This window comes from Heterocephalus glaber, unplaced genomic scaffold, assembly GCF_053883595.1.
Source record: "Heterocephalus glaber isolate CG9 unplaced genomic scaffold, H.glaber_assembly_v1.0 deba00001428, whole genome shotgun sequence".
Taxonomy (NCBI): Eukaryota; Metazoa; Chordata; class Mammalia; order Rodentia; family Bathyergidae; genus Heterocephalus; species Heterocephalus glaber.
The window spans coordinates 8,455,813-8,472,766 of NW_028258293.1; the positions used below are offsets into that span (position 1 = coordinate 8,455,813).

Genomic DNA, 16,954 nt, shown 5'->3' on the forward strand with positions numbered 1-16,954 from the left:
CTTAAGATTAGTAATATTCATAAAACAAATTGTATCATGACTCTGAATATTCTGGCTTTTTTATCAGTCAAGTTAACTAACAGAAGTATCTTAAAAATAGTAGTTTATTTACTTAAAAATTTACTGATATCTAATACATGTCAAGAGATTTGCTAAGCCCTGGGGTTATGAGGATAAAACTATGTATTCCCAATTCTGCAAGGGCTTCCGGTCCAAAGAGCAGAGCAGGGCAAACCCAATGGCAACACGAACAAATGGATGTACTGAAGTTTTATATTTAGAGAAAGAAGAGGAGATAAACAGGAAAAATAATAATAGCTTCCTTTATACTGTTAGCTTCAACATCAGGCTAGGAAACATTATTACATTTATTAATACTCTCTTTAGTCACTATTACTTATTGAGTTGATGAAGAAGAGCTGTATAGATCAAAAATAATCTGAGCACTACAGTTTGTATGGAGTGAGCATGTCGCTCCCAGATACTTTCCTAGCCAGGGATATTTACAGATTTTGTGTGAGAAAAAATATACGTATAAAGTATAGGTACACAAAGAATAAAGGGAATATTCTTCTCTGTCGTAGAGATTACTTTTTCTATTGTTTAAACGTTTCAACCCTGCAAGGCTGCCTCTTTCTTGACCTTTTGGCTACAGAATGCAAATGTGAGCTTATAGCTTAGATCTAAAATGTCCCCCCCAAGATCCCATGTGCAGCTTTGGGGAGGTGACTGGATCATGGGGATGATATACTCAGATTTAGATATTATGGGGAAAGAACAAAGCAAAGCAAAAACAATGATCTCATTGTCATCCCATGACTTGGTCCCAAAGATCACCAGTGGGTCTTTTCCACATCTTTCATAATTTCTTTAGATAGATAGACAGGGATGGAGATAGAAACAGGGATAGAGAGAGATAATACAGAGAGAGACAGAGAGAGAGGTGACCGAGATAAGGGTGTGTATTTTCCCCTACGGTTTGGTGTTGTCCTTCGCTGGAAGCAATGGGAAAATTACACCTATTCCCGCTCCCAGAAGCAAAATTCTCCAGATGTTTTATGATTAAACATGAACATGTACGTGCAAGTGTCAACAACATCTGAAAAATAGCAAGCATTGAGTAAGGCTTAGTTTTTTCATTTTGTTGTTTCTTGTCAACTCAGACTTAGAAAGGAAGGAACCCTTATCCAGTTGTGCATCTATTAACTTCTTGACACACAAATTGCTCACCCCATAAAAAAATGAGACTCCGTTCAGCCCATTTCCTCTGACACTGCCTCCACAGATAAACACTGCTTCTGATAAATATAAAATGGTTTCTATGCTCTGAAACTAAATCACTGCAAAATTATATATACAATCTCACAGTGATTTCCTCCCCTCACTGAACAAGCACATTGGAGTATCTAAAAGGCAAAGTACTGCACATTGGCAGTACATTCATTTTTTAGGTAAAAAACTAAAAGATTATTTTAAAATGTAAAAGAAAATACAGGCATTTTTCCCTGTGCATCTCTTCCTTTTTAAAAAACTGCCGTCCTGGAGGTCTAACCCTGGGCCTCCGCATGCTCACTTAGCACCCTTAACAGAGGTAAGCCCCCATTGCTACATTATCTGTGTGCTTATGTGTATCATACTTGGGGCCCATTATGACATTATTTATGTTTCTTTATATATTAGACTTCGGGAGAATTTTTTAAAAACAACTTTTTACTTTGTATAAAGTAGTAGAACTGTGTGCTCCATTTTCTGCCACTAACCATTCAGAGACAAAAATGGCATGTTCCATATTGACTCTGTTTTTCATGAGTATATCATAGTTGTGAATAGTGTTCATTTAGTGCCATTTTATTTAATAAAAGGAAAATAGATGACAAAAAAATACAGGCTAAATAAAAGTAGCAAAGAAACAAAAAAGTCATATGCCTGACCCCTTTCAAAATGATTTGCTATGTGTATCATTTGTCCAGATAAAAGACTTTAGAAAGGTATTATCAACAATATGGGATATGTTTGGGGCCTGAGAAAATAGTCAGTGATGATATATCTTCTATACCCTTAGATTTTTTTTTTTTTTATGTTAAAGGCAAGCCATGGATCTTATAAATGTTCTTCAGGACACCATGTATCAGAATTTAAAGGGAGAGGTGATATAAAGACAAGAGGAATAGAAAAAGAATAGAGAACCTTAGAGTGGAAATCTTTCAACACATAATATCAAGGAACTTAAAAATAGATGACCTCTCTTTGGCACATTCTTCTTGCTTCATAGACATGGTCTCTGAAATTCAGATAACTTAACCAATTTGCTTAACCACAAAAGCTTTCAGGACTGGAGACTAAACCCATACCATTTATTTCTAAGATGGTTGTTTGCCATTTGTAATAAATATTAAAACATATTTGGTTCAGAGAGCACTGTAAAGATAAAGTTTTGGAATGAATAAGTTAAAAGAGTTTAAAAATGAAGCATGTATATTCCTAAGTAGAGGTAGTTATTACTTTTCATAGACTGTCTTGACATTCAAAAAGAAACTCTCTCCTATACTTAGAACTTGAGCATTATGTTAAACCTAATATCAAGAAGATTAAATTACACTTAATTTCTGGAGCTACTAAGAACCTTCTGAGCAAAAAATATGCATCATGCAAGAAACCTTTCAATTATACTGTAATGTGGAAAACTGAATTTGATCATAGGCTTGCTTTGTGCACCTAATTTGTACATTTTATTGTGAATATTTGCTACTTACTAAATAATATAAAGCATGGATGTCAATAACTTGCGCGCTGATTAAGAAGCATCGTAACGCACGCTCGGGCTCACTGAACTACTCTGCTGACGCGCAATCATCCACACCCTGCTTTCCCAGCTTCGCCTGCCTCCCCAGCACCGCCTGCCTCCTGCCTCCTGGGCCTGCTGCCCCCTCTCAAGAGGAAACCGCGGCCTGAACCTCAGCCCTGGTCATGTCCTATCTGTGCTACGTCCGCGTCTGCCTTGTGTCCGCGCAGCCCTAGCTGGGAGAAAGTGCCGTCCCCCCAAGAAGGCCGACTGAGGAGAAGTCGTCCTGGGCTCCATGAGAGGCCAAACAAGGAGCGCAGAGAAGCTGTGAGGTCCCCTGAAAGCTTCCGGTGAAAGAGACGTCTACAGAGTCTCACGTGTCTCTTTGGGAGTCGCAAGAGCAGCCGTCCATGCCAGTGAACCAGAGCTGTGAGTACTCTTCTCCCACCAGAATTCCGAATTTTGACACTGTGCCCTGGAACTTAAGACCATCTACCTCTTTGGCGGCTGTGGTCAATTCCTCTGTTTTCCATTCTCAGGACATTAAATTGAATTATTTTGTGTCCCAAGGTTTATTTTCTTGTTTTTTGTTTTGTTTTTTTTGTTTTTGTTTTCGTTTTGTTTTGTTTTGTTTTGTGGTACCGGGGATCGAACTCAGGTCCTTGCGCTTGCGTAGCAGGCAGCAAAACCACTGAGCTAAATCCCCAGCCCACCAAGGTTTATTATCTTAAATTCAAGGCACATGGGAAATATTTGGCCCATAATAAAGGGCACCAAATATGTAGGGAGGGAGTTTCATCCTCCTCCTTGCAGCGGTCGTAATACCCAGTCCCACTGTCCACCCTATGAGGACAGAGGACACTGGATCCAGACATCGTTTAAGATGTGTTCCCATTGCCTTCCACTTTTTTAAATGGGAATGCAAGGTACTTGCTACTTTCTTTCTGCACCAATATGTGATTTCCACATCAACGTGCACTAAGCACCTCCTTTTAAATGCCTGCAATACAGCCCGCTTTATGTATGTAGCTCACACAACCTTTATCATATTGCTTATCTTTATCACTGTTTCCTGCTTTGGGCTCCTGAAAACAGTGAGGCAATGTGTATTTGTATGTACTTACAAGTTAAAGTGATCTGAAAAATACTTCAAGTACAGTTGATATTTGCTGTCTACCAAAAAATGTAGCCTTATCTTTCAACACGTACAAAATCAACTCAAAGTGCACAAAAGACTTCACCAGAAACTGTGAAACTAGCAGAAGAAAATGTAGAGGAAATGCTTTAACACTTTGGAGAGAGCAAAGATTATTATTTGGACATGGCTCGAAAAGTACAAGGAACAAAGAAAACACTAGACTATACATTGAAACCAAATTTTAAAAAGACAACCTACAGATTAAGAGAAAATACTTGCATTGTATACAATTGATTACTCATTAATGTTCAGAATATATAAGATACTCCAACAACTTAGTAAGAGAAATAATTGGATTAAACAATAGGCAAATCAAAGCTACAATGAAATATTATATAACTCCAGTTACAGTGACTATCATCAAAAAGATGAAGGGTAAGAAGTTCTGGTAGGACATAGGATGTGGAGAAAAAGAAACCCATACACACTGTTGGTGGGAATATAAAGTAGAATACCCATCATGAAAAATGGTGTGGAAGTCTCTTATAAATTAATAATAGAACTAATATGCTGATATGATTCAGCAATCCCCCTACTGGGTATAAAGCCAAAAGCAATGAAATTACTATGTCAAAAAGACATTTGAATTCTTGTATTTATTGCATCATTACTCACACTTGCCAAGTCATGGAAACAATCTACATGCCCATCAACAGATGAATGGATAAAGGACAGTGGTATATATAGATAGTAGAATAGTATGCAGCCATCAAAATGGATGGGATGCTGTCATTTAGAACATGAGTCTAAGTGAATGCTAGTATGTTACACAGAAAGACAAATACCATGTAATCTTTCTCATGCATAAAACTTCTTAGGAGTTAGTTTCATTGAACTTGAGAGTAGAAGACTGGGTACAAGAAGCTAGGGAGATTATGGAGGAAACTATGGGGATAACTTGGTTAACAAGTACTAGTTATAGTTAGGTATACTTAAATTAGTTAGAGATTCTGGTGTAGCACAGTAAGGCTACTGCAGAGAAGGAAAATGTACTACAGATTTCTGAAAAGCTAAATGAAAAATTTTTAATGTTTTTTACCTAAAAAAATGACACATGATTAGGAAACAGTTATGGATATGCTGATTTGCATATTATAAAAGGGACACGGGCATTAAAATATCACAGGGTACAACATAAAAATGTTTAATTTTTATGCATCAATCAAAAAATAAATTTAAAAAGAGATAAATAAACATCAAATTTAAGTGCGAAAAATATTGGGCAACATAATTTGTATATTATGAGGCCTGAGTATTGTTTTTTCATTTGTGCTGTAAAATCTGAGTTAATGTGTCAAAGTCAGGAATTACATGGATTACAAAATTCTTCATCCTTTTTTCCTACAATAGACTAAAAATAAGTCCATAGGACAAGAAATCATTAGCCACTTATATTAGTGGGTAAGATTGATAAGATTCATATATTTTAAATACAGCATGGAGTCTAGCCCCAAAACAAATTAAACGTGTTTTATTGATCCATAATCCAAATGAATTCTCAAAAATGTTTCAGTAAGTTTTATTAGTGATTCAGTAAAATTTAGAGCAAGAAAAATGAAATTTGAAATAGGTCATTTTAGTTATCCAAGAAAATAATATGCTTGGAAACACTTCTAGTCATTTTATTTCAAGTGTATCCCAAGAATTGTTGGCCAATATGAGATCCAGCTGGAACTGATGGCGCAGATGGTGTTAGGAAATAGCACACCCTTCAAAGTCCTAAACACAATGAAACAATTCCAAGGCTCGAAGGAGGCATCCACCCCCAGCCCATCACTGCCTTCCACAAAACTTCAAAGCTAAGGGACTGCAATTCACTGACTCCAAGTGAAGAACTGAGTATGCTCAAGTCCCTTTAGTTTTAGGTAGTTATCCACCCATCTTAGCAATTTGTTTTACTTTCAGAAATGTGGTTTTTTAAATAATAAGATTAATTATTCCTATCAGCCTTTAGATCATTCCTTTGGGGATGCGAATTTTACAACCTCTGCCCTTTTTTTTCTTTTTAGTACCAGGGATCGAACTCAGGTCCTTGCGCTTCCGCAGCAAGCGGCGAAACCACTGAGCTAAATCCCCGGCCCCTGGGGATGCGAATTTTAAAAGCTCCATTCCTCTTTCACAGGCAGCATGCAACATCCTGACTATAGCTGTCAACCTCCTGAGCTTTCTTTTAAGGTAAATATCCTGTCAAAGGCTGGGTATGGTGATACCCTCCTATAATCCCAGTACTTGAGAGGCTGAGGCAGGAGGATTGCTGTGAGTTTGAAGCCACATAGAGTATGCAGTGAGTTCAATCCCAGCCTATATGTAATAAAGCCTTGTCTCAAAAAAAAAAAAAAATCTTACCAGTGAGAGATGTTCTAAGACCTACATATTGATTACACTTTCCTGAGTCCTCTCATGTTTTCTTTGTTCATTCATTCCAAGAATTTATTAATATGTATTGGGAGCTTCCCACATGTTCAGAACAATGATCCCTTTCAAGAGATGCACAATAGTGAGCATGACCAATACACCTTGGTCCTTGTGAAGTTCACGGAAGAGTTAGGGCAACAAGACTGTGATCAATTTTCCTCCCTAAAACAACCAGGTCCAATCAAAGACGAGTTCGCAACCAAGGAGCCCCTGCAGCACTGCAAGCATCAATCGGGGGCTCGGACCTTGCTCTGATAGGGCCAGGGTGGCTGAGTTGCTTCCCTTTGAGAGCGATCTTTGAATTCAAGACACACAGGTGCAGAAGTGAGAGAAGAGTCTCTCTGACTCCAGAAGAACATGCACAAAACCTGTAGGTGGAGGGCGAGCGGTCAGTGGAAGGACATTTCCTGTTGTCAAGATGTTTACCCTTCTGAGAAGGCTCAGGAAGCAGAGGGTCATGGTTGTCAGGATTCAGCAGGGGCACCTGGGAAAGAGGATGCAGCTGACCTTTTCCGTAGCAATGATATCGAAAATGGGAAGAACATTATGTGACAGTCCCAGGGGGGCCTTTTGGGCGTGTTTAAAGCTTGAGTGTTTAACAGGACTGGAAATTTATTGAAGGCTTTTAAGGCGAAATACCAAGTTTGAATTGACAATATGTCAGTCTGATCTCATGAGAGAAGGGGATGTAAGCGGACTCCTAGAAAGTCATTGCAATGGGCCAGGAGCCCGCAGTAGGACGGACGAACAGGGCACAGTGGCTGGTGAGAAATGGATGCATGTGACAGCGTTCACCAGGCAAATATTTAGAATTCAGTGACTCGGCAATGTTTTAAAAAGAGTTTCTGCTAATATGAAAGGTGAAAGGAACTTACGAAGTTATTTACTTCCTATTGTTTTAAAGTGAGTAAAAACATAAACACTGGCAAAAGGGTATACCAAAAAATGAAACAATGTTTCATGAAATACAATTTAAAATATTTCAACACTATTTTTTGTCTGATTAAATGTGTCAGAAAGTGTGTCAGAAGGTTTCTAATCTCTGCATCGAATGTTTCAGACTCTTAGGGGAGGAATGGGAAGAAAAGGTAGAAAAGCCCAGAATGAGGTACACATCTGTGCTCCTAGCAGTCTCGGAGGCAGAGACAGGAGGATTGCAAGTTCCAGCCCAGACCGGACATTTTAGAAACTTGCGGAAGCCCTGTCTCAAAAGAAAAGCATATTTGTGGTTTTTTTAGGAAAAAAAAAAAAAAAAAGAGCTGTGAAGATGTAGCTCAGTGTGAAGGCTCTGGATTCAACCCACAGTTTGCAAATAAATGAACTCATAAATGAATATATCTTAAAACATGCAGAGAATTTAGAGTAGGGTTTCTGTGCTTTCTGAATCTATTGAATGATAGGAAAAGTAAAATAAAAATATTTAAATATGCTATAGTTTTTCCTTGCAAAATGTAGGAGTGATAAAACTTAGAGTAGAAAAGATTTTCTTTCTTTAATGAGCTGGTCAGAGTTCTTTTGTAATGAAAGTAATACATTTACCATTCACTTGGAAGATATTGAAGAATTTAAACAATACAGTCTACATAGTCCTAGCGTAGATCCTAGGATGCAGTAAATTGAAGATCAGTATTTCAGATACAGATTTAGGGTTTTAAAAGGTAGTCATCTAGCACCACCTTCTGGCTAAACAGTAATCTTCTATTCCTTGTCCCGCCACAAAGTTTTACTGAAGTAATTATTATGATTTCGGCGCCACCTGCTGGATTTTTTCTGAAAACAAATGCCTTCATAGTTGTGGACAAAGGCTTGCTGGAAAACATGAACATGATTTCTAATCACTCTAGGAACCATTATTTTCATAGTAGCTAAAATTCCTGTTGTTAAGAGTTATTCTAAATTATTCACATGGTATTATACATAATTGTGTGTTCTGTTTATTCATGTGAAGAAACATGCTATTATCTGCCCTTTTCGCAATCTCTATGAAAATTTTAACCACGCAAGAAATTACACTCACATAAGAGGAATATAAACTAATACTCGAATAGATTATAACTTAAATCTTAAACTCTAAAAAATAGTATTAGCGCCAAACGGAGAGAGGGAGAAGGGAACAGAGGGGGAAGGGGAAAACAAAACCAAACCAAAAAAAGCTAAGAGTGTAATGTCAACTCCGCAAAATGCAGGTAATCATTATGCACTGCAAACATTTACTAACTAAAATAAAACTTGCAAAGAAAGGATGTGGAGATGCCGTGTAGCTGTATCTATAATTACTTATTCCAAGTCAACACACACACACACACACACACACACACACACACACACACACTGGAACCAAAGTACCTTTGCACTGCAAATCTCACTTTTTCTCTTCTGTTCTCATTATTACTGAAGGAGGTTGGGGTAAATGTGGAAAGTATATAAATGTAATTTTCATAAAGCCTGTTAAAAGATTTTCTAACTAATACCATACACTTGTCAAAACTTTACAACTCTGATCAAAAAATCACTTTATTTCTTTATTAACTTTTCCACTGGCTGCATACCACATTCCATTTATTCCTCATGACTTTTTCTTAGTATCTCTAAAACCAGCCATGAAGGGTAAATCACCTTTCTTGGTATTTAGATTTTTTTTAAAAGTCCAAAAGAACATGCCACTTGTCCTAAAATGTTGGTTAAATTCAACCTGAAGGTAAGAACACTAACATTTCTATCAATTAAAATCCATATGCTCAATTCATTCACTAACACTAATCTCACTTAATGTGATGGATGAGAGTTTTTAATTATGAGTTTTTAAATGTTTTAGCTGATGACATTCTCCAGTTGAGAGCCTCCTCCTACAGCTTTCAGACTGAAGGCAGATAGGAGCTACAGGGTTAGGTAGGTGAGACCAGACCCCTTGACTGCAGAAAAGTCCACCTCCCTTCCCCATTACTTAGCACAGCTGACCTACAGAGGGAACCGATGCTCACAGGAACATGAATAACTGCTGTACTATTTCACTGAGCCTAACTTCCTCCCATGCTTTCTCATTACAAAACCAAATAATATTCCTTTCAGTTTATTACTTGCATAAGTTTGCACTCTTAAAACTAAAGGTTAAGTGATACAGTTTCCAAATATACTTATTCACAATAAATGTTGACAGGGACAATCTTAGTGGATTCTCCTTAATTCTTTAAGTTTCATTTCTTTATTCAATTATAAAATTAAAGTATCCATATTCACTTTACCTTTTTCCCAAAGTTTATAATTTTAAATGAAATGGCCGACCTAGGGATGCATTATGTATTTCTTATGTAAATGTCAAAAAAGTATGGCAACTGTCTTAGTTTATTTTTCTCTCATGGCTGAGACATAATACCTAACACCCAAAGTTAAAGGAAGAAAGGTTTATTTGGCTCACAGTTTGTAGAGGTTTCAGTCCATAATCAGCTGGCTCCAAGGGAGGGTGCAGAGGGGCAACAGTTTATGGTGGCGAGAAACAGCAAAAGCAAACAGAGATCTTAACAGCGTCTTTCTGCCCCTTTTATTCCATTCAGATTACTGGGATTAGGGTGGTGCCAAACTAGTCACTCAGTGTAGTGGTTTAGTCATCACACTCCCTTAATCCCAGCATCATGAAATCCAGATTCAGCTGAAAAAGACTGCATGAGGCTGGGGTGGGACAGGTAGACACAAGCCATAGCAGTATCCAAACCTGTTATCCTGTTGAAAACAATCAACCCTTGTGCCCAGCGAGTGCTCCGTAAATACTATATATGTTCACCAAGCCCATCACGATCTGTTTCCAGGTGTGAATTCTAACACAGGAACAAAGCAACTTTCCTTAAGTTTTATTATTGAAAATGGCACTGCAAATCCGTGGTATGATAAAAATAAATTAAATTCAGGTAAACTATGTTAACTGTTAGGCAAGTAATTAGACATCAGCCAGCCTGAGAGAAAAGGCAAAGGTCCAAAGCAGCAAAGTTTTGCTCCTTCTAGTGAAGTGAAAAGACAACGACCTCAGTGTATGACGCACTTGCGATGTCTTAGTCACCTCCTCCACACCTGTACCTGCACCGTACAGGAGGCGAGGTTTATTTTGGCTCACGATTTCCATGCTACAGTCCTTGAATGGTCAGTAGCAGAGTGCAAGAGTCTGAGGGAGGAAATCTGCTCACCTCACGGTGGAGAGGAGGCTGACAGTGAAGGAATAACTGGGAAGGAGAGAGATTCTTCCAACCACTCCCGCCACGACCAACCTCTTCAACCAGGCACCACCTCTACCAGCAGGTCAGCTGATAGAGCCACATGATCCGATCACCATTCAAATACATGAGGCTTTGGGGGCCATTTTGGATTGAAAGTGCAACACCATCATTTGTTACGTCTCAGACTCTATTGTTAACCAGCTAGTTAGACATTACCGGGCCTACAGGACAAATGCGGGAGGGCTGTCCAAAATAGCACACACTGCCTGCTGAATAAAGAAACAAATAGATAAATGTATAATACACTTGTCATCACTTTTTGGTCTCCAACCCAAAGCGATCCCACAGAGCACAAGTGCAGCTTAAGGTTATGCATTGTGCGCAGTCTTTCTGCTACCTGGCTACCTGGCCCCTCACCCCAGCACAAGGCGCACAGCACTCCTGGCTGCCATGGCCTCTAGCTCAATGATGTCAGAAAAGGAAACGTTCTTTAAAGACCCTCCTGCCTTGGGCTGGGACCTGGTTTAAATCAGGAGCTTATAGTTTGTAAATTTCTATCATAATTTTCTTACATAATTAAATCCCACAAGGAAACGTTGACCATCTAAAAAGAACAGGAAGATATTTTGCAATTCCAAAGTTACTTTGAAGTAAAATGTTGAGAAGCACCACATCATAGTCTTCCTAGTTTTCTGAACCCCCAGACTTTCATGTGCATGAAAAGGTAACCAAATATGATGTGCTGCACACAGGTGCCTTCGAGAAACTGCCCACCTTCACCCTTGAAGGCAGAATCCTCTCTGGATCTACCTACACTTCTGCAGAGCTCCTTGTGGGTCTTGACTGCATTCTCTCATCAAGAGTACAAAGAATCAAAGACAAAGGAAGTGAGGGCCAGCTTCTTGCTGCATTGGCCCTGGGCTTCCTTGTGACATTAACCACTGGCGTTGATATTTGTAGTATCACAGGTGTCTGAGAAAAATACTTTCCATGAAATAACACTGCATACACATATTTCTGCTTTGTAAACAGGTGAGCTTACTTTTCTGTCAACATGAGGAAATCACTTTCCACATTCTGGTTATCTAAAATAATATTTTAAATTGTTCATTCAACTCTTAATATTCCTGTGACTATGTTGAAAACGCATAAGGGGAATTCATATTTTTGCTTGAAATGTGAAATGTCTAACACAATTTAGTCAGACTAATTAAAAATCTAGCTTTAGATGGAATCAGATATCCTTTTTAAAATGTTGTCTTCAATCAAATTTACCCAGTTATCGATGACTGTGCTCCCAAGCCTGGTGCCTGCTCCTTTTGTTCCAAGGCCACAATACCTCAAATCCCTTGAAGATACTATTTCCCTTTAGTTTTGAAGGTTAAGGGAAAAGACTTGATCTTGAGAGAAACAGATTCCAAGAGTTCAACGACTGTCTTTAGGCAAAGCTTCTTAGATCACTCCTCTCCTGAAACAATGCCACAGTTGAGGCTTTTCCTGTCCCCTGTACAATGGGCCATCTCTTCACTTACAAAATGAGCTGTTATCCTTCTACGTGAGGGGACTTCACTTTTCTCCTGTAAACCAAGCCCAAACTTGCTACACATCCACAAAGCCCACCACCAAAAACACATAAATATGCCCCTTATAATGCACCTCTCTGTTGAGGGCCCCCACTCTATTTCTTTGAGTGTGCGTTTTTACATTCTGCCTAATAAATCCTTTTCTGTCTACTAGAAGAAAAAAAAGTGACGTCTTCAGTAAGAAAGAGCAAATCTTCATAAAGTTACATTTTTTCCCCTAACAAACGGGTCTATGTGCTATTTGGACTCTATTTGTTTTCATTTGTGTTCTCAAAATAGTAAGTTAATGTGAAGAATTATTCAGGATGACAGTTTTACCATATTCACTCCCTTTCAACCCACCTGCCCATGATCTGAGATCCTAAGAACTGTTAAGTGCTGAAAGAGGGGCTCTCTTTATCCCTAAAACCTAACTGTAAATTAATTTTGTTATAAAATATAGATTATTTCCAATAAGTATAGCATAAATAAAGACTTTTTAAATATTTAAATGGAAGAGCTTCAAATATTTCTTTTGTTTTGTTTTTGCTTTTTTTTTTGGTACCAGGGATCGAACTTTGGTCCTTGTGCTTATGCAGCAGGCAGCGAAACCACTGAGCTAAATCCCCAGCCCATCCTCTTTTGTTTTATAAAATGAGATAGTATAAACATAGAAAACGATGAGAATTGGGGAGCTATGAGTAACCCCATTAGACTGTAAGTAATTAGACTGTAAGTCTAATGCATTGCAGATCTGAACAGTAAGATTTACTAAATGTGCAGCTCCTGCAAATACCCAGTTCCTAATAGAGATGTATCCAATAATTAACCACTAAAATATGGCCTGTCCAGAGTAAGGCTATTCAACAATTCGAAACTGTGAGGGTTAGTCACTCTTTTTACAATTGTTTGTATGTTTGCCTAAAAATCAATGTTAGAGGCCTGAAAACTCGGGACTGTTTGTCTTAGTAAGGAGTTAATTACAATTCCAGCAAAATAACACAGTAACAGTTCATCTTTAGATTCATGTCATCGCCAGCAACAAATAGAAAAGCAGCACCACTTCTGGAAATTTTCACCAGACAGAAAGTAAACGTGAATGGTATTTTCTCTCTCTCCGCGGATCAAAACTAAGGGGTTATTTAAATTTCACTAAGAAAACTAATCACCACTAGAAAGAAAAGTCTATACTGCGTTGTTGATGTCCTATCAGAAACTCCTTACAAGAGAGACTACGCTTGTGCATGAAGGCCTGTGTTTGGGGATGAGGAAAGAACCCAAGAATCTGTAACCTTGACCTCCATAGTGAGAACATCACTAAGAAACCCAGGAAAGCAGGCTCCCACGTTTCTCTTGGAAGAGTTGAGCAGATGCTTTACACTGTCCTTTGTGTGTGTGCGTGTGCGGGTGTGTGTGTCTCTATGTCCATGTTGGTGCCTATCTCTCTGTCTGTCTGAGAAGCTAAAAGTAAGACCAGCATCTTTCTAATAACAGAGTGTGTTTTCAAGATCTTCTAAATATTTTGAATCGAAATACAGGACTGATAGAAACTTACAGTATTCCAACTCAAAGAAAAAGAGGTCATTTGGGGGCAAATATCGCCAAAGGACTTTTGTCTACTTGACTAATTAAAATTTTAGAGAAGTAGATAAAATATTCAAATGTCCACTTGCAGTATTTCATTTATTAATTGTCTTACAAAGCTGCCTTTAACACCATATACACTCATCCCTCTGTATCCATGGAGAGTGCATGACAATTGGGGGTGAAATCCACATGTGCTCATGTCACTTCTATAAAATGGCACAGCATTAGCATATAATCTACACGCATCCTCCTGTATATTCTAAATCATCTCTGGGCTGCTTATAATACGTAATACAATATAAGGACTATCTAAATCATGGCTGTACTGTATTTTTTAGAAAATAGTGAACCAAAAAAGATTGGACATATGTCCTACAGACACAATTGTTTTGAAAGTCTTTAATCTGTGGTTGGTTGAGCTGACAGATGCCTGTACTATATAAGTAATACATTAGTTTAGAAATATTATTAATTTCCATGCTGATCTTTCATTAAGCAGTTTTATCCAACTTCTTCCTATACATTTTCAGCATGACTATCTCAGTCTCTAGAGCCAATTTTATATTGCATATAGCCATTTTCAAAGACACAGCATTTTTCACTCCCACCTCAAGGCCTTGAATTACAACACGTTGGGGATTCTAGTAAGATACTGTTGCATGTTACTGAAAATATATCCAAAGCCTGCCTAAGTATACTTTCACGAAACATTGGAATAATTGCTTTTTTTCATTTATTCTTTTGGTGTGTGCCTGTAAAGACCAAAATATAGTCATTGATTTATTCTATTAATTTTATTTTTATTTATTTATTTACTTATTTATTTGTACTGGGGATCAAACTTGGGACTTTGTGCTTGCAAGGCAGGCAGCGGAACCACTGAGCTAAATCCCCGGCCCTATCCTATTAATTTTAATGATGGTTAAAAACATGTTACAAAGACTTTCAGAACTCCTAATGTGATGTGGTACCCAAGAGATAATTGCAAAATCCATTTACCTTGGGTTTTTATTGATTCTGCTTGATAACTCCAATACCTGAAGCAAGTATTCATTAAGGTCATTTGCAACTGATGCGTTTTCCTGGAAAACTGTAGTTTTCAAAGCAAAGTAATGGAGGAAGATTTCTGAAATGGAACCATCATGACAGACCTGACAAAGGTGACTCACCTGTCTCCTGTGGGCTAAACTTGGTCACCTGGGGCGGGCATAAGATGGGCAGAGGTGAGCAAACGTAGGAGGGTCAAAGTGCAGATCAAAGTCCACGCACGTTAGGAGACAGTCTATCAACTGGTGGAAGCAGGGATGGAGGGAGACAGCGTAGCGGCTCCCAAAAGTGCAAGACACAGTGCTGCCAGGTGAAGAGAACAGAGGAGAGACGCAGAAACGCAGCAATCACCACTGGTTTGTGGATCTTCCAGTTCATTTCCCTTTCCTTTCTTAGCCTCGTCTCTCAGTTTCATCTTTGGCCACTTGTTTCTGTAAAGGTGGTCTTTAAATAACCAAGTAATATAATTCAGGAGATTGTATAATATAAGATAGACGTAATGCATACTTGGCAATTGGTGTCTGCAAAACATGAGAGAAAATACTTAGCATTTAAACTGAGGAAATTTGTTCACACTATTTGGTAACTTTCATCCTGTAATTTTACAGATTACAGATATACCATTTATGGGCGAATTTGTACTTTAACTAATTTCATCAAACTCTATTAATCAAGTACCCAGAGAATGATACTAAAAACACCAGGTGCAGCATGGAATCACCCTAACGAGCTAAGTGTACTTGCACTATGAGAGAGCCGCTTAGGACATAAAACAAAAAGCAGCAAATATATCTTCGATGGGAAACAAGTTAACTGAATATGCAAAAAATCTGATTTAAATATTGGTATTCCAAGTCATTTATACATATCAGAAAATAGCAAGGCCATATTGAAAGTAATATTACATTATACTAAATAATTCAGTAATAATTATCTTTAATCTACAGTCTCCCGAGTGAGAGATTTATATAAAGCACAGTACAAGGGGTATCCCAAAAGCCACTAAATTGGAGAAATGTTTAATATAAGCCTTTTTGAAAATTCATAATCATTTTTGGATTCATCATCTTATTATAGGTTCTGAAGAATCCTACAGTAAAAATATTTGTTTAAGTTTGTTTAACCTGGAATTTACAAACTTCCTTGAAGTTCTATCATTTTGGGGTAATGTCCCATTTCTGACGAGCAAAGGCATCCTCTCTGAATTGGGGGCTTCTCAGCCTCTCTGTCATCTCTTCAAACCTCAAAGTGGACGACACTTTCTTTTAGTCTGTTGATTTCAATGTTAACATCATCTTAAAATACACAGCTCTACAAATACCATTTACCACCTAACATGATGCAACCACACGAACACATAGCATGAGCCAGAAGACCTGATCAGCTCACAATTCTGAGATTTCAATCTTGTTCAGAACACTAGTGTCAACCTGGACAGGGGGACAACCAAGACCTCAAAAAGGACGTGTCATTTAGGGTACGATAGTTTCTGTACCCCTTACTAAGCTATTATCTCTCACCTCCAAATCCACTCTTCTATAGTCTTCGTGAAGTCAAGCTTGATGTTAAGCATATTTGATTTCTCTTTAGAAAGTAAGAGCAGAAAATGTAGCTAGCTCTACTCCTGCAAGGTTTAGCCAATGAGGGTACTTGAGAGACTAACAGGCAGGTGGAGGGGGAAAGAGAGCTTGTTTATTTCTTTTTCTTTCCTAGTAGGGGCATCTCAGGAATGACACATCACTTGGCAGTAGCTAATATCTCCAGCAACAGTTGTTTCCAGTTTCATAGACTTTCCACACTGGCAGATTGGGTTTATGGCTCTTCCTTAAACATGCCAGCCCATGCCTGATAATGCCACCATTGGGACAGTTTACCCAGCACCCTCGGTTTAAAGGAGAGGTTTATTTTGGGTCTTAGTTCCAGTTCATGGTTGGCTCACTCAAAGGCAGACATGGAATAACTGGTGGGCATGACAGAGGAAACAGATCTCAAGCCATTGCAGCCAGGAAGTAGAAAGAGAAGAGAGGCATCGGGAACAAGAATGCACCCTTCCTGGTCACATGCCCATGACCAGCCCCCTCTGACAAGGCCCCACCTCCCAATAGCACATTTAGCTCTGAACTTATCCTTTGATTACTTCATGATGAGCAAAGTGCCC

General features: G+C 38.4%; 1 long non-coding RNA gene across 2 annotated transcripts in view; it reads right to left on the reverse strand.

Annotated features, from left to right (window-relative positions):
* Positions 1–16,954, reverse strand: part of LOC110350571 (uncharacterized) — a 33,677-nt gene that overhangs the window by 5,858 nt on the left and 10,865 nt on the right. For both annotated transcript variants that reach the window (XR_002397223.2, XR_002397221.2), the window contains exon 2: positions 14,919–15,317. This is a non-coding gene — a long non-coding RNA (uncharacterized LOC110350571). The remainder of the gene's footprint in view (positions 1–14,918; positions 15,318–16,954) is intronic.